Consider the following 25,488-nt stretch of genomic DNA (forward strand, 5'->3'; position numbering starts at 1 on the left):
CTTCATCCATTTCTCCTCCCTTCCCGTTCCCAAGCACTTTTCCCCATCCCTCTTCAGGGACCCTTCTCATGAGAGCCTGCTACATCAGGAGATTATCTCCTCAGAGTAGGAGCCATGGAGCCAGTGCCCATACATCTAAGGGGCAGAGGCTTCTATTCTCATTACTTCCTGATACTGAAGAAAAATGGGGGCTGGAGACCCATACTGGACCTCAGGTCACTCAATAAATTCACCAAGGCTCAGAAGATCAAGATGGTCATGTTATCAATAATCATTCCAGCATTAGAAAAAGGAGATTGGTTCTCTGCCCTCACCCTCCAAGATGCATACCTTCCACATTTTGATCATACCAATCCACAGACGTTACCTCAGGTTCGTAGTAGGCCAAGACCACTACCGATACAGAGTACTCCCTTTTGGCTTCTCATAGGTTCCCAGAGTGTTCTCCAAATCCTCTCTGTCGCCTTCTCCAAGGTTATCTCTAGATCAGAAATATGCAGAACAGCTACCTGGGCATCTGCACACACCTATGTAGATCACTATGCCATCCTGGGGGATTTTGCTGCAGATGCCAAATTCAGTGCCACAGTACTATCATCCATATCAGACTCCACTTTGAAGTTCCAGTCTCCAGTGATGGGTACTGCCCAGGAATTACCTACAGTGGAGTACCCATATGGACATTCATTGAAGTTACTCGTCTTGTACAGTAAAGATGGTTCTTCAAGATGTGTGTCCCTATGGATGACCCCCCCCTCCTCCCCTCTACTTCAGAGTTCTAGTGATTGACTCTGCGGTAGAGAAGGAACTAAGGAGGGATCACCCACTCATGCTGGCTAGCCTCGTGGCAGGCAAGGAGCAGCACATGCATGGACTGGACAGACAGTGCTACCAAAGTTTTCTGATCAGCGGCACGGGGACACAGACACACCTACAGTGGGTCACTCATAGGGACCCACATCTCGAAGAACCATTGTTACTATACAAGATGACTAACTACTTCTTAAGTGCAGCACCGAGGTGAAAAGCCAAGTTCCCAGAAGTTAGTACTTGATTTCCCAGCAGTGTACTTCCCCAGTACCATTCTCAAGGGCGTAATCTTTTGTAGCCTCTGCATAGCAGGTGTCTAAATCTAGAGCTCATGCTTTCATGTGAATGAAGTCGAATTGTCTGTTCTGAAACTATACAGGTGCTTCTTCTGTTTTAGATTTATTTGATTTTTATATTTCACTAGTAATTTTCAAAGCCAGCTGGATATCAAACCTACAGTATTACGTAATTTAAATAATTCTGGGTTGGCTGTGTCTTGCTTCAGTATCATACACCATTTTTCTTCGAATGATCATGTGTGCTCACAGTGCACTGTTGTGGGGGAGATTTCCCTCGGTGGTACCCATCAGGACAGCTCTTGCACCCTCTGTGGTCTTGCGCTGTTGTGCGATGGTATAAAAGGCCGAGACGCCCCCAACCACCCTCAGTTCCTTCTTACTACCTGAGACAGTAGTTGGAGCGTATTATCTTGCTATCACAAGTTTTCCACACTCTATTTGTATTTAGTTGGTACTCATTTTCTTTGAGTCTGTTTTAGCGTTACGCAGGTTAAGTAATAAGTCGGGGGGGGGGCAGATTTTTTGCATTTTTTTTGTTTTTATATATACTTCAGTTTCCATTATTGGGTACTATACCATTGTTAGGGCTTGCCTCAGTCACCAGGTTTCAAGCCCTGCCATTCCTGCAAAACCAAGCCATTGAGTGACCCATGCTCCAGTTGCCTGAAGTGTCTCAGGGAGACTCACATTAGGAATCTGTGCTAAATTTGTAGGAATATAGATCCAAGGACCAAAAAAGACAGGGAAGCCAGACCTAAATTTCTTCTGATGGAGGCAGCCCTGTACATACCCTTGGAGCCTCCCTTTGGAGTGGGTACTGAGCACATCCACTTCCATGAGGAGCGCTCCCCCTGTTTTGGCTGCATCCTGAGGAAGAGGTACCAGTATCTGGCTTTGAAAGCCTCAATATCCAGGACAGGGAGGTTCCTGGCACCAAATTCCATCAAACATGCTGAGAAAAAGAGGAGTGTACTTGAGGCAGAGGCACTCCCCAAGGCGGTCATCTACTCAGACATGACCATCAGTGCTGGGTCTAGTACAAGGGGCTGGTCTCTGTGGAGCCAAAGTGGCACCATCTAGTTCAGCAGTGCTGTCCCCCTTGTCTCAGCAACAAAAGGCTGTCCCAGTGCCATCAGCTCCTCCAATACATGTTGCGGCGATGGATCTGCTGAATGTCTCTGTACCAGTTTTGTTGGCAGTCCAAGAGTCCTCTTGCCCCAGTACTGTCAGCTGTTACTAAAACCTTGTCAATTGCTTCATCCCAGCATACAGCACTGTGATCACCTCCAGGCATTGTGGACACCTCTGGACACTCAAGGGTCTCATTGTACAATGCTGTTTTCTTTGTCTCAGCAGAATATAGTGCCTTCCAGACAGAAAGCTGTGACTATCTCTCCAATGCTGTCTTCTCTGGGCTCCCAACATCGATACCTGGCACCAACAGGAACAGCCTCCCCATTGATCGGAGGAAACTGATTAATCTTCTGACTCAGGGGTCAGCTCATATGTGTCAGTCGCATCATGTACCTCACCATTCCCTCCACCCACTAGAGCCTCCATCTTGGTCAGCCAGTAGAGATCCATGGCTTGAAAGAAATTGGGCACCATGGCCTTCATGATGTTTTGAAACACTTAGGGGTTAATCTCTGCTTCAGGGTCATCTCTGCACCCTGCTCACTCTAATTCATCTAATAGCCATCAAGACCCACTCTACCAAGTGAAGCAGGCAACTATTCCTGGTACTGGGCTTGATACCAAGCAAAAGGAAAGTGCTCTGGGGAATTTTCCCATAGAGGATTTGGAGGAGGCTCCTTTGCATTCAGCTTTGGTTTCCTCCTCTTCACCACCAGATGAGGAAGTGCTGTCAGAGAATTCCTCACCTCTGCCTGATGATTATAAAGCCTTCAGGACCTTTTAAAGAGGATGGCTTCCACCTTGGATATTTGGGTGGACGCGGTTCAAGAGACTGTCATTTTTAGCTTTTGTTGGAGTGGTGCTCCCAATTAATGATGATATCCTTGAGCCCACCAAGGTGCTGTGGCAAACTTCCTCTTCACTTCTTCCCAAAGCAAAAAGGTCTGAGTGCAGATATTACGTTCCCTCTCAGGGGTTTGAACATTTTTACACTCACTCTTCTCTGTGGTTGTTGGTGTTATGAGCTGACAATGATAGAGAATGCCAGTGTCAGCAGCACCTATCCAAAAGCAACAGATGAAAAGAAGCTTGATCTCTCTGACAGAAACTTTATTCAACAGCTGGGCAGCAGCTCAGACTCAACCACCAGGCATTTCTGGAATGCTATGATTTTAACCTCTGGGACAATATCTTAAACTTTAAGGACAGATTGCCAGAGGATGCAAGGCAAGAGTTTGTTGCTATGGCTGATAGGGGACTTGATTAATGCCAATCATTTTACTTTTTTTATTCTTTATTAATCAAGTATTTATGGACAATAGATCCTGTCAAACTAACCTGATACCTTTTTTTGATGAGATTACAAGTTTTGTTGATAAAGGTAATATTGTTGTAATATGTAGATTTTTATAAGATAACGTTTTGATTAAAAAAAACTAGAACAATATAAAATTAACATAGTCCACATTAAATGGATTAAAAGATTGCTAATTTCTAGGTCTCAAAATGTAATTGTAAATGGGGAATCATCATTGAGCGGGTGTGCTTCTAGTAGGGTCCTGCAAGGATAGATGGCTGGCCCTGTGCTATTTAACATTTTTTATCAATGACCTGAAAGACAACATAAAATAATCACTGATAAAGTTTGCAGATGACACAAAAATTGGGGGAGTGGTAAATAATGAAGTCTGTCACAGATACAGAGCAATCTGGATAGGTTGGTAAACTGGACACAAACAAACAATGTGGTTTTTTTAATATGGCTAAATGTACGCATCCAGGAACAAAGAATGTAGGCCATACTTCCAGAATGGGGGAACTCTATCCTGGGAAACAGTGACTTTGAAGAAGATCTGGGGCTTGTGTGGATAGTCTGCTGAACATGAGCTTCCAATAAGATGCTGTGGCCAAAAGGGACAAATGCAATCCTTTGATAGATAACCAGGGGGATCTTCAGTAGGAGTAGACAGGTTATTTTACCTCTGTATTTGGCACTAATGCAGTGGTGCTGGAATACTTTTTTTTTTATAGTGGGAGGGGTGGGGGAAGAGTGCTGAAAGCCACTGAACAAAACTGTAAACCCTGTATATGATGGAAACCATTTCAAGCCAAGGGGGTGCTTGCATATCCATACACTAGTGTGACTGCTTCTGGAATTTTGTGTCCAGTTCTGGTGTGCAGTATTCAAGAAGGATATTGATTAAATTTGAGAGTGTTCAGAACAGAGCCATGAGAATGATTAAAGGGTTAGAAAACTTGCCTTGTATATATATAGAGAGAGAGTCAAGAAGCTCAATCTATTTAGCTTAACAAAGAGAAGGCTAAGGGGTGGCTTGATTACAGCCTTAGAGTACCTACATGGGGGAACAAATATTTGATAATGGGCTCTTTAGTCTAGCAGAAGAAGATATAACATGATCCAATAGCTGGAAGTTGAAGTTAGCCAAATTCAGACTGGAAATAAGGCATAATTTTTTAACAGTGAGAATAATTGACCACTGGAACAATTTACCAAGGGTTGTGGTGGATTCTCAATCACTGGCAATTTTAAAATCAAGATTGGGTGTTTTTTCTAAAAGATCTGCCGTAGGAATTATTTTGGGGAAGTTCTATGGCTTGTGTTTTACAGAAGGTGAGAGTAGGTATTCACATTGGTCCTTGCTGGGATTGGACTCTGATACCATACACAAGTCTGAATTGCTCTCCAACTTGGACCAGAAAATAGTTCAGTTTAGCATTTGGATTGCAGTGTTCATTAACAAATTAATATATTTAGTAATGTCTGAAGTTGACTGGAGACAGTCTTACACAGCAACCACTAAGTGCTACTTTGCAGGAAGAGTTGTGACTGTTGGTGACCAGGCAGATAGATGAATCAAGGGGATGCCAGACAGCACATTGGTCCACACTGACATCAAGTGACTTCAAACAAAATAAAATTACAAGTAGGAAAATCTCATTGTTTTCCCTTCCCTAGCATTTTTTGTTACCATTCTTGTGTTGGAATTGAAACTTGGTACAGTGTATAAAGACACCTGCGTAAACAGTTGCTTAGTGAGTCTTAAATTACAGCTTATGTTGTCTTGCCGGTGCCCTGCGCCAAATGTTTTAAGGGAGCTGGAACAGAGAATCATTTTGGACTGCGTTTTTTTTTCTAAAATGTCTTTGCATGTTGTAATTCAGGATGTTGTAAGCCTCCTTGTAGTACTGGGATTACTCATGAATTTGACTCCTACCAGGTTTTTATCCCAAGTACGGAAATGGCTACAGGGAAACTACAGAACCAAATACTTAAATCTCAAATGTATTAATTGTTTTTCTTTTCTACAACTAAAATCTGTCTCCCTCATAAATAAGTTTGAATTCAGTTTAAGTGCTTACTAGAACAGAACTTTTTCTTATAAAGTAAAATATAAAAAGTCCTGGGCTTGATATTCTACTCTTTTACTATTCTGTTATTGCAAGGATTATAAGCTTGTTATGTTTGGACTTGTAAAAAAAAATTACAATGGCACTTAAAACTTCCTATAGGATTGTAAAAAAACAAATGTGATGGTGTTGGCTTGTGGTGGTTTTTGTTTGTTTGCATTTTAATATTTTGTAAATGGGAGGGGAACAATTAAATGGGAGTTTCATTTTTGAACTTTTATGTCACTTGGAAGTATTTACATGAATATGGTATATTTGAAAGTGTTTTTTTAATATTAGAAACACAATTTTAGTTTCTGAAAGAACATTCTAAAATATTACTATGGAAGTAATGAATTATGCCTTTTTAGGAGACCATAAAAATTATAAAACTGTCTAGAAGCCTATAGAAGAAGAGTGGGTGAAGCCAGTGATTGGAGAGAGGGTTTGTCTGTTAGGCAGATTCCAGTGTTCAGTGCTGAAGAGGTGAGCAGGTGAAATTGTGTATTATTCAAGGATTGGTTTGCTGGGATCTAGATACTTCTTGAAAGTGTGTAAGGGCATCCAGCAATATGGTTCTGTATAAAACTTAATAGTTCATCTTATGTTTGTCTTCACAGGGTTTAATTCACTAGGTGATTGTTTCTCATTCTAACTAGTAAATGTGAAAACTGCTTATTGATACTGCAAACTTGTGAATAGCATTTACTGATTGCCGAGCACTAGGGTATGAATTCATGTGACTCAACTTGCCAAAAGTTGAAGTGGTAGGAAACAAGAGACTGAATGTACTGAAGTAATGAAAATAGATAATTTATCTAAAGAAAAATTGTAAACGTTGTCAGGAGTTGTTAAGTAACAAGATTGAAAAGAGACATGCTCATCTCAGTAAGTGCAGAAAATTGGTTTCTTTTCGTTCTTAAAGATTAAATATGCCATTGAATGAAACTTTAATAGACAAAGTGGAAGAACAGAACATTGGTGAGTCTGATCGTGCAAATGAGACATTTTCAAAATGTAGCCAGGATGATAATTTAAGTCCCTTTTTGATGCCTTCCTGTTTCTCTTCAACATTTGCTTTATTCCTGAGTGCTCTCTTTTCTAACACCCAAAAATAGCAAATGTCAATCAGCAATTTTGCCATTTAAAAAAACTTGAAAGGCAAAAACTTCAACTTGAAAAGAAAGTTGTAACCTCTTTTACGCTAACATTATGTGAAACATTGCACGGAATGGGCAATTTAAAGAAAAGACTGAAGCATTTTGTCCTGGATATACCCCTACAGATGGACTTTAAACTCTCAAGTCGACTGCTAGGTGCTGCAAATGAAGAAATGGAAGAAAATTAAAGGAAGAACCAAAAAATTGAAATTAAAGCAAGCTGGGGGTTTTTTTGGGGGGGGGAGAGGGTTTAAATTTGAGGAATGACTGAAATATCTGCAAGCATCCCTATGGGGGAAAAAGTGCCCCAACTTAACGCTAGTGATTCTACACTGAAAGAAAAGTGCAGAATATTATATCCAAACTACTGAAGGTTCCGTATAAGAATCCAGAGAACAGTATGACACAGATTCTCAGGTGAAGTCATCCTAAACTTCTGAAGTATGGATGCTGAGCATGCTATTAAAACCTCACTGGGAAAGAAGTAATATGAAACAGAATCCTAAAGCCTATTGTGGAAGTTCAAAAATGCCTCTGCAACTGCTATCAGCCTCGTGGTTGGTTGACTGAAAAAAGTATTGATGCCCCAATTGCACTTGGAGAAGCTTTCAAGAAGATTCATTCTCTCTCTCTCTCTCTCTCTCTCTCTCATTAATATATAGTTACAAGAAGCTTATTGATATTTCTTCTGTTTACAAGGAGGACTTGGATCAAAAACATAAGTATTAAACTTACCCAAAACCTTCTCAAATGGCTTTTTTTATCTTGACAGATTACAAATTGGTAACACCACTGTCGACGTGGCAAAGAAAATCTGTGGTGTTCCAATTTGTTAATTAGAACCACACAAGCACAAATTGAAACTATGAGACCTTTCCATTACTTAGCCAACTTAACTAATTTGAAATACAAAGACCATATCTTGAGCCCAGAAGAGGAAAAAGAGGCTGAGCTATGGCTTGGTGAAACCTAATCCTGAGTTCCTTTTTTCTTCTAGTATTTAAAATTAAAGGTCCTGATTTCCACCCCAAATCCCTTTTCATTGAAGGGTTTTGTGTTCTAGTTAGTTGCAGCAAAATTATAGAAGCATACTACCTAGAGCACAAGCTATATGTATATATTTTTTTCAATTTTTAGAAGACCTCTCCAGCTTGCTCAGTGTTGATCCAGGATATCAGCTTTTGTTTTTATCTCCCAGTTTGGGGAAAAAAATCTTTTCAGGCTGGGGAATATCACAACCTTGACTGTACATTTCACCACTACCCCCCCATTTTTTTTCTTCATCTGTATGGGGTCAGCTCTTTGAGTTCTTCTGCATTCCAGTCTGTCTTGAAGCAGTTCCTCAAACTGCAGCTAATCACATTCTTTAGTATGACCTCCATCTAGTTTTGGTTCTTCCAACCGTTCTCTTCTTCATTTAGCACTTTGTTTCCTATACATTCTTCCAAGCTTCTTGACTCATGTCCAAACCATTTAAGCTGATTCCCTCCACTTTTTCAGGAACTAGCTTTGTGGCATCACTATTCAAAACCAGATTCAGCGAGAGTTAAATTCTGACCTCTGCTTTAATACACTCTTCCTCCGCTAACACTACATGGATTGCACACATATATTCAAGAGCCACAGTGTCCACAGGGATCTAGAACCATAATGCCTTTTCTGCCTTAAAACACACACTTTCTGGATAAATAGTATCTAGTTCTACACAGCTGTGGTACTACTGCATTTCAGAAATGGCTTGCATAGTACATCTGTCTTCTACCAGAACTTTATCATTCCTCATGTCGAAAGCCTGTTTGTTTTTATCTTTCATTCTTACTGATGGAGGTTGACTTAAATTCTCATTTTTCTCAAATAAAGGCAAAGAGAATTAACTGTTTTTAAAAACAGGTCTCTCCTGTCAGATTACCCTTACCATCATATATAGTCACGGCCTGCATCACTAACCTTTCTTTTTTATTTTAGTTATAGCATCCTGTCTTATTTAGAATAATCTTTGGTAACGTCTTTGTTTCAGTCTCTGACTTTGATTTTTCTTATTCTGCAGCCCTTTCTTGGGTAAAAATCTCATTTGAAGTACTTGGGTGTCACACAAGAACCTCCTGATGCCAACTGCAAGGAGGTGCAGAAGGGTTCAGGAATCTTCTGATTCTGGTATGTGTATTCCATTTCACCAAAGAATGTCATGTGAGGCCTCAAATGCAAGCCAGTGTCTCACCAGTCATCAGTATCATTGTGAAATGTATGTACAGACACTGTGTAAAGAGCTATGTATGTAGACTGAAAATATGTTGTTAAAGTCTAAGTATGGGGGCTGGTCACCAGCAAAGGTGAAAACCCAGTTTTCTGTCAGACCAGAGATATTTAGACATCTGTTTACATGTAAATTAAGTATTGTCTCATTCACAGTGGGCTTCCTATCACCAGTCTGAGATGAATGTAAATGAAGGATTGTAAGATGGAACTTCAGTAAGAAATCAGCAGGAAGAGAAGAAGATCAGCAGGGGAAGAGAGCCTTATCTTGAGGTGCACTTAAGAGGTTTGTTTTACTATATTTGGGGAATAGAGAAGACCCCCTGGCATCCTTCACTGAGGACTTAAAAGGGCAGCAATTTTTGCTTCATTGAAAAAGGGATTTCACACATGCTTGGCTGAAAATGCTGGAAAGAGCTAAGCAAAATTAAGAGAGCACCTCTCAACAAGAGTAGCTTGTTAAAGTTTTTAGTCTCTAGAAAACTTGTTATGATTTTATTTTATGTAACCATTTGTTTTTAATATTGTTACTCACTGTAAGTTGAATCTCTGTTCTTTGATAAACTTATTTTTGTTTTCACTATAAATAGATCTCAGTGCTGTGGTGTTCAGCAAAGTGATGGAGTTTAATCTTACAAGCTAGTGTGTACTGTTCCCTTGCGAATCGCAGGCCTGGTAATTCTGTGAGTGCTCAGTTGATAAGGGGCTGGACGCTACAGGGAATGCTTGGTGTGTACCTTTCACTACCTGTACAGAGAGTGAGGCCTGTGGGCGCCTGGAAAGTAGTGCTTGTGCGGCCAGAGGCTGGTGGCTTCCGGGAGATGATCCACAGCAGGCACAGATATGACTGCTGCACACTAATGGCAGGGAGTAGTGCAGTGCCTCACAACTTTGGGTACCTCCCGGGGACCATGACATTGGGAATTCCTCATAAGAATTAGCAGCAACATTGGCCTCTTTGGTTTTTATACTGCCCATATTCTTTAATCTGTCCTGTTCTTCTTTCTAGTAAATGTTTTTAACTTGTACCTTTTACTGTTGATTACTTTAAAAAAAATTGTATACAACTCCTAGTTTGACCGGGTCAGCACCTTTTTATTGAAATATATTTTACTTTGGTATGCATAAATTTATTTTCATGTTTGCTTTCAATCCTTTCTTTATTCTTCAATTCCTGAGACCACAATTATCTTTCTTTCAAGAGTTACTTTTTTTGATTTAGTGCTTATTTTCCATCAGAATGAGGAAATTACATGTTGGGCGCTCACTTTATAGTTTGTCTCCCACCCTCACTGCCCATTGGTGATGAGTTGTAGTTTTTAAACTAATTATCAATGAGTTATTAGTTTCTAAACTCTATATTCTTCTCTTTTTGAATTGTTCTTTTAAATTAATTGGCAGCTTTACAATACATTGATTGGTGTGAAACTCCTGAGTACAAGTACTTTCCCACGAAAGCTTATGCTCAAATAAATTGGTTAGTCTCTAAGGTGCCACAAGTACTCCTTTTCTTTTTGCGAATACAGACTAACACAGCTGTTACTCTGAAACCTGTCGTTATTCTTAGATACTGGAGTTTATAGGCATCAGTTTCTGGAAGAAGGTAATTTGCAGTCCTGGATAGAGAGTCTGCTACTCTGTTCCCTTTTTAAAAATGTGCTTCTGTCAGCATGCAAAGATAAAATTTCTTGGCACCATAAGTGACTGCTTCTTGGAGCAGCTAGTCCTGGAACCCACAAGAGGAGAGGCAATTCTTGAGTTAATCCTAAGTGGGGCGCAGGATCAGGTCCAAGAAGTAAATTATAGCTGAACCGCTTGATAATAGCAACCATAATGTAATTAAATTTAACATCACTGTGAGGGTGGACTGGAAACACCAAAGAAGCCCACCACAGCATTAACTTCAGAAAGGGGAACTACACAAAAATGAAAAGCTAGTTAAACAGATATTAAAAGGTACAGTCCCAAAAGTGAAATGCCTGCACACTGCATGGAAACTTTAAAAAAAACACCATAATAGAGGCTCAAATTAAATGTATACCCCAAATGTAAAAACATAGAGGGCCAAAAAAGTGCCACCATGGCTAAACAACAAAGTAGAAATTGGTTAGCCACAAAAAAGCATACTTTTAAAAATTGAAAGTTAAATCCTACTGCGGAAAATAGAAAGGAGCATAAACTCTGGCAAGTCAAGTGTAAAATTATAATTAGGCAGGCAAAAAAACAACGTGAAGAGCAACTAGCCAAAGAGTCAGAAAGTAATAGCAATTTCTTTTTAAGGACATTAGAAGCAGGAAGCCTGCCAAACTATCAATGGGGCCACCGGACAATCAAGGTACTAAAGGAACAATCAGGGAAGATAGGCCATTGCAGAGAAACTAAATGATTTCTTTGCATCTGTCTTCATGGCTGAGGATATGATGGAGATTCCCACTCCTGAGCCAGTCTTTTTAGGTGACAAATCTGAGGAACTGTCCCAGACTGAGGTGTCATTAGGGGAGGTTTTGGAACAAATTGATAAGTTAAACAGTAATAAGTTACCATAACCAGATGTTGTTTGCCCAAGAGTTCTGAAGGAGCTCAAATATGAAATTGCAGAACTACTAACTGTGGTATGTGGTACTACTAACTGTGGGCAACAAAAATGGCAGAGAAAATTCAGTATTTATAAATGCACAGTAATGCACATTGGAAAACATAATCCTAATTATACATACAAAATGATGGGATTACCATCATCTAAATTAGCTGTTACCACTCAAGAAAGATCTTGCAGTCGTTGTGGATAATTCTCTGAAAACATCTGCTCCATGTGCAGCAGCAGTCAAAAAAGCTAACAAAGTGTTGGGAACCATTAGGAAAGGGATAGATAATAAGAGAACATATCATAATGTCTCTATATAAATCCATGGTATGTCCACGTCTTGAATACTGCATGCAATTCAAGGTACAGAGAAGGACAACAAAAATGATTAGGGGTATGGAACAGCTTCCATTTGAGGAGATATTAAAAAGACAGGGACTTTTCAGCATGGAAAAGGGACGACTAAGGGGACATGATAGAGGTCTATAAAAACTTGACTGATGTGGAGAAAGTGAATAAGGAAATGTTGTTCTTCACAGAACACAAGAATTAGGAGTCACCGAATAAAATTAATAGGCAGCTGGTTTAAAATAAACAAAAGAAAGTATTTTCTCACACAAAGCATAGTCAACCTGTTGAATTCTTTGCTAGCGGATGTTGTGAAGGCTAAGACTACAACACCGTTAAAAAAAACTAGATAAGTTCATGGAGGATAGGTCCATCAATGGCTGTTACCCAGGATGGACAAGGATGCAATGCCATGCTCTGAGTGTCCCTAGATTTTGTTTGCCAGAAGCTTGGAGTGGACAACAGAATGGATCACTCGACGATTGCCTGTTCTGTTTGTTCCCTCTGAAGCACCTGGCATTGACCACTGTCGGAAAACAGCATACGGGGCTAGATGGACGATTGGTCTGATCCAGTATGGCCGTTCTTATGTAAAAGAGCTAACCAATGTAAAATAAGGGTTTAGATGTATAAATGTAATGTATAATAATAAAATGTATGTCATGACTGCTGGCAAGTTGATATAAGTAATTTAAGTTTTACTAACATGAAACTGTTTCTTTGACTTTTTAAGAAGGTTTCAAATATTGTTTGTAGGTTTGATAACATAAATGTGGAATCAAATAGAAATATGTAGGAAAAAAAAGTAAATTTAAATATAAATGGAAAAAATATATTAGTACTGCCTATGGGAAATTTTTCATAGTTGTCATTTAAACAGTTTTTTTTCCTATTTCTTTTTGTGTATGTATTTTTGTTTGACAGATGTCAGTTTCAGAATGTAAACATAAGCAGTCTGATTACTAGCTGGCAATTCTTCTACTACTTGCTCTGCAAGGATTGAAAGCACAGCTCCTTTATTAGGGCTTGTCTACACAGTCAGTGTGCAGCAAGCAAGGTTGTAAATCTATAGTACTCTAGCCTGCTGTGCAGTAAGTGGCCGTGTGGACTCTGCTATCGCACATTAAAAGCTCCCTCATGTGCAGTAGTAGGGTCTACATTGTGACTTAGTATGTGGTAGGCTAGAGTGATGTACATTCACACCCTGGCTTGCTGCACACTAAATCTCTGTATGGACAAGCCCTTAGTAGTAGCATTATTGATAGTGTACTATGAGTGTACACTCATTTCTCACTTCTTACTCATTTCTTTACGAAGGGCTTTTGAACAATCAGGCATTAAACTTCTTTCCATTATGACAGCATAAATGATCAATCTCTTTGATCAGTGATAATCAGCAGTCCTGTATCCCAAGGCACATCTCTAAAGGGGTAATGTACCCTAGAAGTTAATCTGCAGTTCACTTATTCTCCAGGTTTTTACCTCAGCATAGCTTGACTTTTCAAAAGAAGCTTTCAAAATAGCTGACACCTCAACTTGTGGGAGGACCAATAATAAGGACTTCCAGGAAGATTCTAGGACTGGATGTATGTGACACAGAAGATCATAGACCCACTGCACTTATTTATTTTTGGGAAATTAGGTCTCTGTCTCAGGTTAGACCAAAAGTGAGTGAATCTGTCCTCCCTTCATTTCTGAAGGATGCTTTTTCCCCGCCTCTTGCTTAAAGAAGACGAATCTGAGTTTAGAGCCTGCTTTTATTACATAGTGGTCATTTTTGGATTTTGGTGTGAGGACTGGCAGCAGTGGAGTACAGAGGTGGCAGCCATTTTGCAACCCTGGTATTCACACCATGACAAGTAATATTTAAGTGAACCTTGCTATCCAGACAGGGTAAAGGGTTGAAAAAGAAGGATCTGAGATTGAAAACTTTTGGGGGTAAAATTTGTAACTGTTTAAATGGCTAGAAAATATTTAGCGTGTTCTCATGGCCATGTAATATTAAATTATTTTAATATAATTTCATTTGAAACATTATTTTGAGGAGACAGGACTACTTTAAAAGAGGGATGGGCCCAACTGACTATAAAAATGTTATTCATGGACTTATGGTGGTCTTCAAGCAGCTTGCCTTAACTATGGATTTAGTATGAAACAAGACTATCACATTCAATGTAATTCCACTGCTCGTGGGTTCTACTGCGTAAACTGGTATTTCTTTGCCACTTCTTTTTGGTGTCTTCAGAACGTACAGAACTCTACATACCCATTCATAAGAATCTTGGTGTAAGTATCTAAAATATTTTAGTTTTTCAACCAACTCTTTAAATCTGAAACCCACAATTATTTTTTGCTTGAAACCTGAAAAGAGGTTTTGAGTGATCTGTTGAACATCTTCGAAAAATCAAATTGGAATCAACTGTCCATTTTAGTCACATCTTAATCCACTGTCCTTTTGAGACACAAGTTATGGGTTCTTGAAATAGGAATTTAGAAAGGAAATATCAACTTAAACTTTCACCATTAGCAACACTTTTTTGCAAAGTTTTAACAGCCTTTTCTGGATTCTAGTGTAAAATACTGTAACTTTTTTTCCCTTTTTGTTCTCACAATGGGTCTGATTTTTTTCATAGTGTGTGGCTCTGATTTTGCTGCTATAGTGAACAGTGCCTGCAGTTCATTCATGCTTTTTCCTGACAATTCATTGCCTGCAAAAATGGAAATCCAGTTTTGAAAATCAAGCCCTATATATCTGTATTCAGCAGTTTGTTATACAGACCTGAAAAGATTAAAAACTGGACCACAACTAGGAAGGGGGCTCAGCAGAACAAGCAACAGGACTCCGATGATCCAAACTCAAATAGGCCAAATCAAGACTAAGAAGTTCTAAAAATTCAGGGTCACACTTGAAATCTTTGATGTAAAAGCTCAAAAGGATAGTTTGTGTTTGCCTCCACTGAGAGTTGTAGTCTGGCAGAGATACTATACTCCAGTTTCTAAATCCAGACAAGCTCTGGCATTTTAACAGTAAAGCTCATCATACCTTTGAAATTGCTGAGGCTCTAATGTGAAAAAGACTCCAAATGAGGATTTAGAATATTGCTGAAATCCTTAATTATATGGGATTAATATCTTGAGCAAGCTCTATGACCAAATTTAAGTTATTTGGTCTTCCTGACGTGTATAGGTGTAAATAATATATAATTCTAAAATAAATAAGAGGATCAGGTTTAAATGGAGCAGAGGTAAATTTGGGTATAAAGTGTTGGTTAGCTAAGATGTTGTTTCTCTCTCTCTCTCTCTCTCTCTCTCTCACACACACACACACACACACACACACACACACACCCCTCCCCCCACAAGGAATCAGAACTCAGGTAAAACAAGATTTTGGGGGGGGGGGGTTGGGGGGGCTGATCTTTATTTAAAGGTTAAAAAAATCACAACTGTTTCTGGAGAATATAATCACTTGTTTGAATTTAGAGTGACTCTGGTTCCATCCTTCATGCTTAGTATCCATCTGAACATGTCTTCTGCTACAGGTGACATAAAATCCAGAGAAAAATTCTCAGGTCCAACTTGATCTCTGGTGGTGTGTGCAGTGCCATTTTTTTGTTACCAAGAAACATTGTGATAAAGAAAAATTATTATAATCAGTCAAATTAATTTAGGCTCTAGAACACTACTTTGTGGGTCGATTTTCACGAAAGCTCTGAGGACAGAGAATCTCCATTTCTACATCCATTAATATCTTACCTCTGAAAATGTGATTGTTCATGCTGAGAGGTTAAACGAAATCTGTCTTAATAGTCAGAGGCCGAATAGAGGCCCAAGTTCATGTCCAAGAGACTGATAAATTATCCAAGAAAGCTTTTGATATTGTAACACAGAGAAAGATTGATATAGCAATTCAGTCAAAACAGATGGAAGAGCTTCAGGAATGAAAACTGAAAGAGGATTATATCTTAGGGAGACAGCAAACTAGAAAGTATCAGTTGAAGGATAAAATAGGAAAAGGTGCTGCAAGGATCAGTATTGGTCAAACTTCTTAGCTGTTGGCTTTTCAAAACCCTTTATATTCATTTGAGGACTATTTTATAAAGTGTGCGCTGGAACCTATCATCTTGTGCTCTGATCCTGTCAGACCTCCAAAGAACATGCAGGTGTTGCAGGAAGTAGGTAGCATTTTTGCTTTGAGTCCATACTTGTGCCCAAGTATGGGCACTGGGCTGCGTTTGAAGTGTTGTCTTTTGGATTATACATGAAAATAGGGTCCTGACTAGAGCTGTGTGACTAAACAGTTTTGTGGTCCACTGGCCAAAGTGGGGCGGGGCAGGGGTGGGGGGAGAAACTAATTTAAGTTCAGATTGAGGCATGTTTTCATTTTGTTTGTCTAGGTGGAAAATCATTGTGGGTCAAACAAAATGTCATTTGATCTGAAAAAATCATTGTGGGTCAAACAAAATGTCATTTGACCTGAAATTAAATGTTTGATTTTGAGTATGGGGCATTTAACTATTTTGCTATTAAAAGGTAATTTGAAAACACTAGAGGCGGTGGTGGTACCATTGCCACCATTGTAACCCTTCAGCCCTATGGTCTGAGTATTTAGCCAGGATGTGGGAGACCCAGGTTCAAGTCCCCATGCTGCCTGATTTGGAGTAGGGATTTAAGTGTGGATTTCCCACATTGCAGAGGAGTGCCTTAACCACTGAGCTATAGAGTATGCTGGGGTGGATCTCTCTCAATTTCTCCTAACATAGTTGTTTCACTTTATGTAAATATTCATTGGAGCAGGGACTGGTATCTGGTTGCCGCCCCCCCCCCCCAAGTAAGTGCCCTGACTAGGCAAAGGAATATTTAACTATTTCCATACTGTTGTACAGTGTGCTGTGCTGCTTAATTCACCCCATAGGTGATTGCATTTCCATTGTTCAGTTGATCTCTCCAATAGATCACTTAACTCATTTGGCTGTAAAGGTTTAATTCATATTTGTAACACATTGAGATCTCCTGATAGACACTGTAGAAGAAAAATATAATCATGGCAATAAGTGTTTTATGCCTTGTGTTCCTTTCGTTTTGTTCTATGATGTAGTTTTGTCAGTGCTGAAATTGGGGGCACTCATAAGGTGAGGGTAGTTCTGAAAAGGGGAATAGATTGGTATTTGGGAAAGTAGGACAGATCACTGCAGAACTGGGTCAGACAAGCTCTTAGCTGTTCTATTATTCAGCTTCTGTTAAATATATTGTTCAAGTGAAATAACTGCTTCTAAGTTTAAAAAAATATTCAGGAGAAATGTGGATACTTGGATCCTGCTTGGGGGGCGGGAATATGATGAAGCTCAGCTCCTCAGACCAAAATACATTGGGCCCCCAAGGCACACGCTAAACCTGAGCCAGGACCACCAGTCTACTGCTAGCCAGGTGGTCCCCACTACTTGGACCCTAAAACCCATGTCTACCAGTGGCTGAACTCTTACTCCGCAATTAATCCTCTCTTTCCTCCCCCCATTCTCTCTCTAACTTAATGCTGCCCATTCCACCAATAACTAATGCTGGGCTGACCCTATCCGCTCAAAAAAAACAGTGTATGCAAGACTACCAGAGTCCAATAAATCAATTAATTCTGCAGCACTCCTATCAAATACTGAAAATCCCCTCCCTAATAAATCAGTTTATACTGGCCCCACAAATGGAGGGGAGGGGAGAAAAAAGGGGCAGGGTGAGGATTGTCTCCTCCAGGACCAGATCCTAGCCTGTCTAAAATGAGGGAAAAGTGGGCTCTAGTTTAGGGAGGGTCTGGCCAGCCTGAAGACCACAAGTGCTGGTCTGCCTGCTCCTGCCAACACTACCTTACCAGGCAGAGAAGTCTGAGTTGGACCTCTTTTGCCACCCTGGCAGAGAGGACTCTGCATGTGGGCCCCTCCTGCCACCCAGGTAGAGGGTCCTGTGTGTGAATGTCCATACTACCACTCCTCAACAGACGGTTCTGCTGAGAGGCAGCACCCTCCAGAATCCTTTTCTGCAATGTCTGAAGTCCTTTGCCATACAAAGCCTTCTGCTGGGATAGCTGGTCTCACTTGGGGCCCTGCTCCAAATAGCAGTAACTTTCATAGCCTACCCTACTTCAGATGGTGGGAGGGGTGGGAGGACAGCCGTCTGCTAGGGCATCCTGCGTCAAACTATGCCAGGCTGCCCCTTGTGTGTTGGGTACTCTAACAGTAGCAGTTGCCCTCCAACTCCCTAAGAATGGTAGCAATTAAGCTGTTCCTCTGCAGACTTGGGAAGATATCACTTTACAGGTTATTTTTGGTTCACATTTGAAAGGTATTTTTCTCAACCATAGAGCTCAAAATCTTTTTTGTTTTGTTGATTTTTTACACTAAAAACTTAGATTCAGCAAAACATAAAGAAGCACTTACCTATGGAAGATTTCTACTTGCGCTGGGCAAGTGGATTTTTCAAGGCCTGCTTATGCTACTTATTGATGTGAAATTTCACGTGTCTTAATTGATTTAGGGAAACTTGGCGAAGGGTAATATGTTACCTGTTATATCTATATCTATCCATCTAATCTATTTTTTCAGGCCAAAATTCCACTTCTGTTTTTGTTTGAGTTTTACTTCTAGTTAATATTAGACATTGTCTTCCGGTTGTTTGTTTTTTATTTACCAATATAAGGCAGTTGCATTAAATACCTTATTGTATCAGCCCAAACATATTAGTACAAGGAAGTATCTCTCTTGTCTGGATTTATGCTGGAGGGTTTGGAAGAAACAGCTAAATGGGAAAGAGAGAGCCCCTCTTTGTATTTTTTAAATAAAATTAGGGCTGTCAAACTATTAAAAATAATCACGATTAGTTGCGCAATTAATCGTGCTGTTAAACAATAATATACCATTTAGTTAAATATTTTGGATGTTTTCTACATTTTCAAATATATTGATTTCAGTTACAATACAGAATACAAAGTGTACAATGCTCACTTTATTTTTTTGATTACAAATATTAGCACTGTAAAAAAACAAAAGAAATAGTATTTTTCAATTTATCTAATACAAGTACTGTAGTGCAATCTCTTTATCGTGAAAGTGCAATTTACAAATATAGATTTTTTTTTTACACAACTGCACATGACTGTTAGATAACTGCACACACAAACAAAACAATGTTAAACTTTCGCACTTACAGGTCTACCCAGTCCTACTTCTTGTTCAGCCAATTGATGAGACAAACAAGTTTGTTTACATTTACGGGAGACAATGCTGCCCGCTTCTTATTTACAATGTCACCTGAAAGTGAGAACAGGCATTCGCATGCTACTTTTTGTAGCCGGCATTGCAAGGTATTTATGTGCTAAATATGCTAAACATTCATATGCCCCTTCATGCTTTGGCCACCATTCCAGAGGACATCCTTCCATATTGATGACACTTTTTTTTAAAAAAAAAAATGCATTTATTAAGTTTGTGTCTGAACTCCTTGGGGAAGAGTTGTATGTCTCCTGCTCTGTTTTACCCGCATTCTGCCATATATTTCATGTTATAGCCATCTTGGATTATCTCAGCATATGTTGTTCGTTTTTAAGAACACTTTCACTGAAGATTTGACAACATTCAAAAAAGGTACCATATGAGATTTCTAATGATAGCCACAGCACTCAACGCAAGGTTTAAGAATCTGAAGTGCCTTCCAAAATCTGAGAGGGAGGAGGTATAGAGCGTGCTTTCAGAAGTCTTAAAAGAACAAAAGGCCAATGTGGACACTACAGAACCTGAACCACCAAAAAAGAAAATCAACCCTCTGCTGGTGGCATCTGACTGAGGTGATGAAAATGAACATGCTTCGGTCTGAACTGCTTTGGATCATTATCGAGCAGAACCCATCATCAGCATGGACACATGTCCTCTGGAATGGTGGTTGAAACAAGCAGGGATATATGAATCTTTAGCGTGTCTGGCAAGTAAAATATCTTGTGATGCTGGCTACAAATGATATGCCAATTTTGGCAAGCTATGGTTAGCTTGGTGGGAACTCAACAGACTATGGTGGGAGGCAGCTGCAGGTGACTGGGTCTGGGAGAGGGGATCTGTAGTCTCTAGGTTTCCTGCTTGGAGCCTGGTTCATTGATTACAAGGCCAGAAGGGACTATTGTGATCATCTAGTCTGACATCTGTATAACTTAGGCCAGAGAACTTCCCATAATATCTTGAGCATATCTTTTTAGAAAAAACATTCAATCTTAATTTAAAAATTGCCAGTGACAGAGAATCCACCACGACCATTGGTAAATTGTTCTAATGATGAGTTACTCTCGCTGTTGAAAATGTATGCCTTATTTCCACTCTGAATTTGTCTAGCTTCAACTTCCAGCCATTAGATCATGCTATACCTTTCTCTACTGGACTGAAGAGCCCATTAGCAAGTATTTGTTGCCTCTGTAGATACTTATAGACTACGATCAAGTCACCTCCTTAACCTTCTCTATGTTACGATAAGTAGATTGAGCACTTTGAGTCTCTCACGATAAGGCAGGTTTTCTAATCCTTTCATCATTCTTGTGCCTCGTCTCTAAACCCTCTCCAGTGCATCAACATCCTTTCTGAATTATGGGCACCAGAACTGGACACTGTATTCCAGTAGCTTTCACACCAGTGCCAAATATAGAAATAAAAAAAAATCTCTCAAGATTCCTTTGTTTATCCATCCAAGAATCGCATTAGCCCTTTAGACCACAGCATTGTTTTGGAAGTTCATGTTCAGCTGATTATCCACCCCCCCCAGGATAGAGACCCCCCCGCACCCAAATCTTTGAAGTATGACCTGTATTCTTTGTACCTAGATGCATATATACAGTTCTCTGTATTAACATGCATATTGTTGGCTTGTGTCCAGCTTACCAACCTATCCAGATCGCTCTGTATCTGTGACCTGTCCTCTTCATTATTTATGCTTCCCCAATTTTTGTGTCATCAGAAAACTTTCAGTGATCATTTTGTTTTTTCTCAGGCCATTCATGAAAAATGTTAAATAGCATAGGACCAAGAACAGATCCCTATGGGACTCCAGTAGAAATGCACCCAATCGAAGATTCTCCATTTACAATTACATTTTGACACCCATCAGTTAGCCAGCTTGTTAATCCATTTAATGTGTGACGTTAATTTTATATTCTATTTTTTAATCAAAATATCGCGTGGGACCAAGTCAGATGCCTTACAGAAGTCTAAATTTATTACATCCGCACCGTTACCATTAATCTACCAAATGTTATAATATCATAAAAAAATATTGGATTAGTTTGACAGGTTCTATTTTGCATAAACCTGTGTTGATTGGCATTAATTAAATTAGCCTACTTCAATTCTTTATTAAGAGTTTTATATCAGACATTCCATTATTTTTCCCGGGATCAGTATCTGGCTGACAGGTCTACACTTTCCCAGGTCATCCCTTTTTAAAATATTGGAACAACATTATCTTTCTTCTAGTTTTCTGGAACTTCTCTGATGTTCCAAGATTTAATGAAAATCAGCATTAATGGTGCAGCAAGCTCCTCAGCCAGTTGTTTTAAAATTCTTGGATGCAAGTTATCTGGACCTGATTTAAAAATGTTTAATTTTAGTAGCTTCTGTTTAGCATCCTCCTGAGACTGCTAGTGGAATGGAAAGAGCGTCATCATATTATATGACTACGTCATCTACTTTTTTCTAAAATACAGAGCAAAAATATTTATTTAACATTTTCTGCATTATTACTGATAATTCTACCATTTCTATCTAGTAAGGGACCAATACCATTGTCAGGATTTTTTGTTGTGCTCCTAATATACTTTAAAAACTCCTTATTATTGTCTCTAACTCTGCTGGCCATAGAGTTCTCCCTGTGTCCCTTTGCTTCCCTTAACAATTTTCTACAGTTACTAGCTCCTAATTTATATTCATTACTGTCAACTTCCCCTTTCTTCCATTGGTTGTATTTTATTTCTTTATAGCTGCCTTCACTTTCTAAACAAAGTTTTTTGTTTGTTTGTTTGTTTGTTTGTTTTGTTAATGAATGACCTTTTCCCCTCAATTGTAGTATTGTGCTTTGTGGGCATCTAGTAAAGTGTTCTTAAATAATTCTGAATTATCATTCACATTAATGATTAAATTCTTCTTTCCTTTTCATTTAGCTCATAATTGTTTTCAGTTTTATGAAATTGGTTCTTTTAAAGCACCAAGTATATATATCACTGGTCTGGACTTTATTTTGTTTGCACATTATAAATGTGATCAAATCATGATCACTTGTACCTAAGCTACCACTAATTTCTGTGATCAGTTCCTTTATTTCTCAATATAAGGTCTACTACAGAATTCCCATTTGTTGGATGCAGCACTTTTTGAGATAGGAAATTTTTATGTGTAATAATTAGAAATTCCAAGGATGTTTGCCTGCTGGCAGCATGAGACCTCCAGAATGTGTCACTCTGACTGAAGTCTGACATGATCACACAGCCTTTTTTCCTACACATTATAGATAGGTGCTTAAGGCACCAGTCATTCTATATCCTAGTGTGACTTGGTGGTATGTGGCAGACACCTACAAATACCCCAAGTTTTCAAATATTATATGTAAGTATATGCAGTCTTGTTATAGCCATGTTGGTCCCAGGATATTTGAGACAAAGTGGATGAGATAATATCTTTTATTGGACCCGTTGGTGAAAGAGACAATCTTTTGAGCTTACACAGAGGTCTTCTTCAGACCTTTTTCAGAGCTCCATGTAAGCTCAAAAGGTTGTCTCTTTCACCAATGGAAGTTGGTCCAGTAAAATATTACTTCACCCACCTTGTCTTTCTTACTATGTATGTATAGACATAATAGAATCAATTTTAAAAATGTCTACATTTGCTAACTATTGCTATACAGTTACCACATATACTTTACCAAAGTTTTCCCCTATACTTAAAAAGGAAATCTCAGATACTACTGTATGGTAACAATTGGCACGTAACTACTTTTTAATGGCAACTCTTGCTTGTTTCAGGTTTGTTTTTGTTTTTTCGTCATTGTAGTGTACTTTATGGTTGTCTCGTAGAGGTTGCAGAGTACTAACGAGTACCAGGACAAATATTACCACAGAGCATGATCCAAAGCGCACTGAAGTCATGCTACTAATGTTAACTGATTTCTTGCTGAATGATCCATCCACTATGCTAGTCTAGTGGAAATAACACCAGTAGCAAAAATAGTTAGACAGATTGTCCTAGTTTGTTTATCTTACATTTTTCTGTCGTGCCCAGAAATGTAATGTCTCCACATGACTGCAGATAATATAATTACAGCTGAGAACCAATAGAGAGAAACAAAATGTGTACAAAAAGTAAATAGGGACAGCAGTATAAACTCAAAAAATGTTTAACTATCATTTCTAACCTTTTATCTAAGCTTTATTATTTAAACACCTAATGATGCCTCATGGGCAACTTACTAAATATATGGAGATAGTTCTGCTTATATATCTTCTGCATTTGTCTTCCCACTTTTTCTCATTACTAGTAATATGTTCATGGAAGCAGAGTCATCTTGTTTCTTGTATTCATTTTTCCCTGCTATATTACGTTCCACTTTAAGTTACAGGTTTTTCTTATGACATAATCTAATGTCCCTAGCAATAAACAATGAGGAAATAAAAAACAGAAAATGATATAACAGCACAATAACTTCTTAATGTTTGTTTTTCAAATGTGTGGTTTTGCCATTTTACACCAAATGAAATTGGTGATGATAAAACAGGATAAAATGTAACTTGTATTTATTCTGTTTATCACCTGTAAGAGGGTGAAATTGTGGACACAGTGAATATTGCTAACCATTGATTGTGGAGGAAGTTTATCTCATGGTTATGGAAAATTCTTACTGACTTTATTCAGGTAATCCTAAGTATGTTTAGCAATACTTCAGTTATATCCGAACTTGGACATACTGCAAAGCACAGAAATGTAAATCCTGTTCTTGGTTACCCTCTCATACTAGATCTCCAAACTATATTTTTACAGATGGGCATTAATTCTCCATTACTATGGTTTATTGTACTCCCCTGTGTTCTGTGCTTTTTTGACAAATATAGTTTATTTAGTTTAGTAACTTAATAGAGAGAGAAGGAAGAAATGTATGAGTGCCTTCACTTTGTATGTAGCTAAAGATTAAAATATGTACTACTAATATAACTTTAGATGAGAATTTCAAAAGCACCTAAGAGAATAAGGTGCTAGAGACCTATGGACTTTCAGTGAGAGTTGAGCACCTAACTTCCTTAAACTCATTGAAAATCTTACCATTAGAGTATAAGAGAAGCATATTCTGTGTAGAGTTCTTCCTAAAGAATGGTTTCAGAGTAGCAGCCATGTTAGTCTGTATTTGCAAAAAGAAAAGGAGTACTTGTGGCACCTTAGAGACTAACTAATTTATTTGAGCATAAGTTTCGTGAGCTACAGCTCACTTCATTGGATGCATTCAGTGGAAAATACACTGCGGAGATTTATATACATAGAGAACATGAAACAATGGGTGTTACCATACACACTATAACGAGAGTGATCACTTAAGGTGAGCTATTACCAGCAGGAGAGCGGGGGGGGGGGGGGAAAACCTTTTGTAGTGATTAATCAAGGTGGGCCATTTCCAGTAGTTGACAAGAATGTTTGAGGAACGGGGGGAATAACCATGGGGAAACAGTTTCCGGTATAGGGTGGTGTTTATGTGACAATCGCTTGTTAGCACTGTAGTGTCCAGGAAGTGGATCTCTTGTGTGGACTGGTCCAGGCTGAGGTTGATGTTGGGATGGAAATTGTTGAAATCATGGTGGAATTCCTCAAGGGCTTCTTTTCCATGGGCCCAGATGATGCAGATGTCATCAGTGTAGCGCAAGTAGAGCAGGGGCGTTAGGGGACGAGAGCTGAGGAAGCGTTGTTCTAAGTCAGCCATAAAAATGTTGGCATACTGTGGGGCCATGCGGGTACCCATAGCAGTGCCGCTGATTTGAAGGTATACATTGTCCCCAAATGTGAAATAGTTATGGGTGAGGACAAAGTCACAAAGTTCAGCCACCAGGTTTGCCGTGACATTATCGGGGATACTGTTCCTGACGGCTTGTAGTCCATCTTTGAGTGGAATGTTGGTGTAGAGGGCTTCTACATCCATAGTGGCCAGGATGGTGTTTTCAGGAAGATCACCGATGGATTGTAGTTTCCTCAGGAAGTCAGTGGTGTCTCAAAGACAGCTGGGAGTGCTGGTAGCGTAGGGCCTGAGGAGGGAGTCTACATAGCCAGACAATCCTGCTGTCAGGTGCCAATGCCTGAGATGATGGGGTGTCCAGGATTTCCAGGTTTATGGAACTTGGTAGCAGGTAGAATACCCCAGGGGTTCCAGGGGTGTGTCTGTGCGGATTTGTTCTTGTGCTTTCTTAAGGAGTTTCTTGAGCAAATGGTGTAGTTTCTTTTGG

General features: G+C 39.2%; 1 protein-coding gene across 2 annotated transcripts in view; it reads left to right on the plus strand.

Annotated features, from left to right (window-relative positions):
• Positions 1-25,488, plus strand: part of CTBP1 (C-terminal binding protein 1) — a 408,406-nt gene that overhangs the window by 42,777 nt on the left and 340,141 nt on the right. Inside the window, exons 2-3 of one of the 2 annotated variants that reach the window (XM_043544846.1) lie at positions 8,859-8,965; positions 9,221-9,350. The exons of the other annotated variant lie outside the window; for it this stretch is intronic. The gene's annotated coding sequence lies outside the window, so the exon portion shown is untranslated. The remainder of the gene's footprint in view (positions 1-8,858; positions 8,966-9,220; positions 9,351-25,488) is intronic. 2 annotated transcript variants of the gene reach the window in all.

The sequence above is a fragment of the Chelonia mydas genome, chromosome 4 (assembly GCF_015237465.2).
Source record: "Chelonia mydas isolate rCheMyd1 chromosome 4, rCheMyd1.pri.v2, whole genome shotgun sequence".
Taxonomy (NCBI): Eukaryota; Metazoa; Chordata; order Testudines; family Cheloniidae; genus Chelonia; species Chelonia mydas.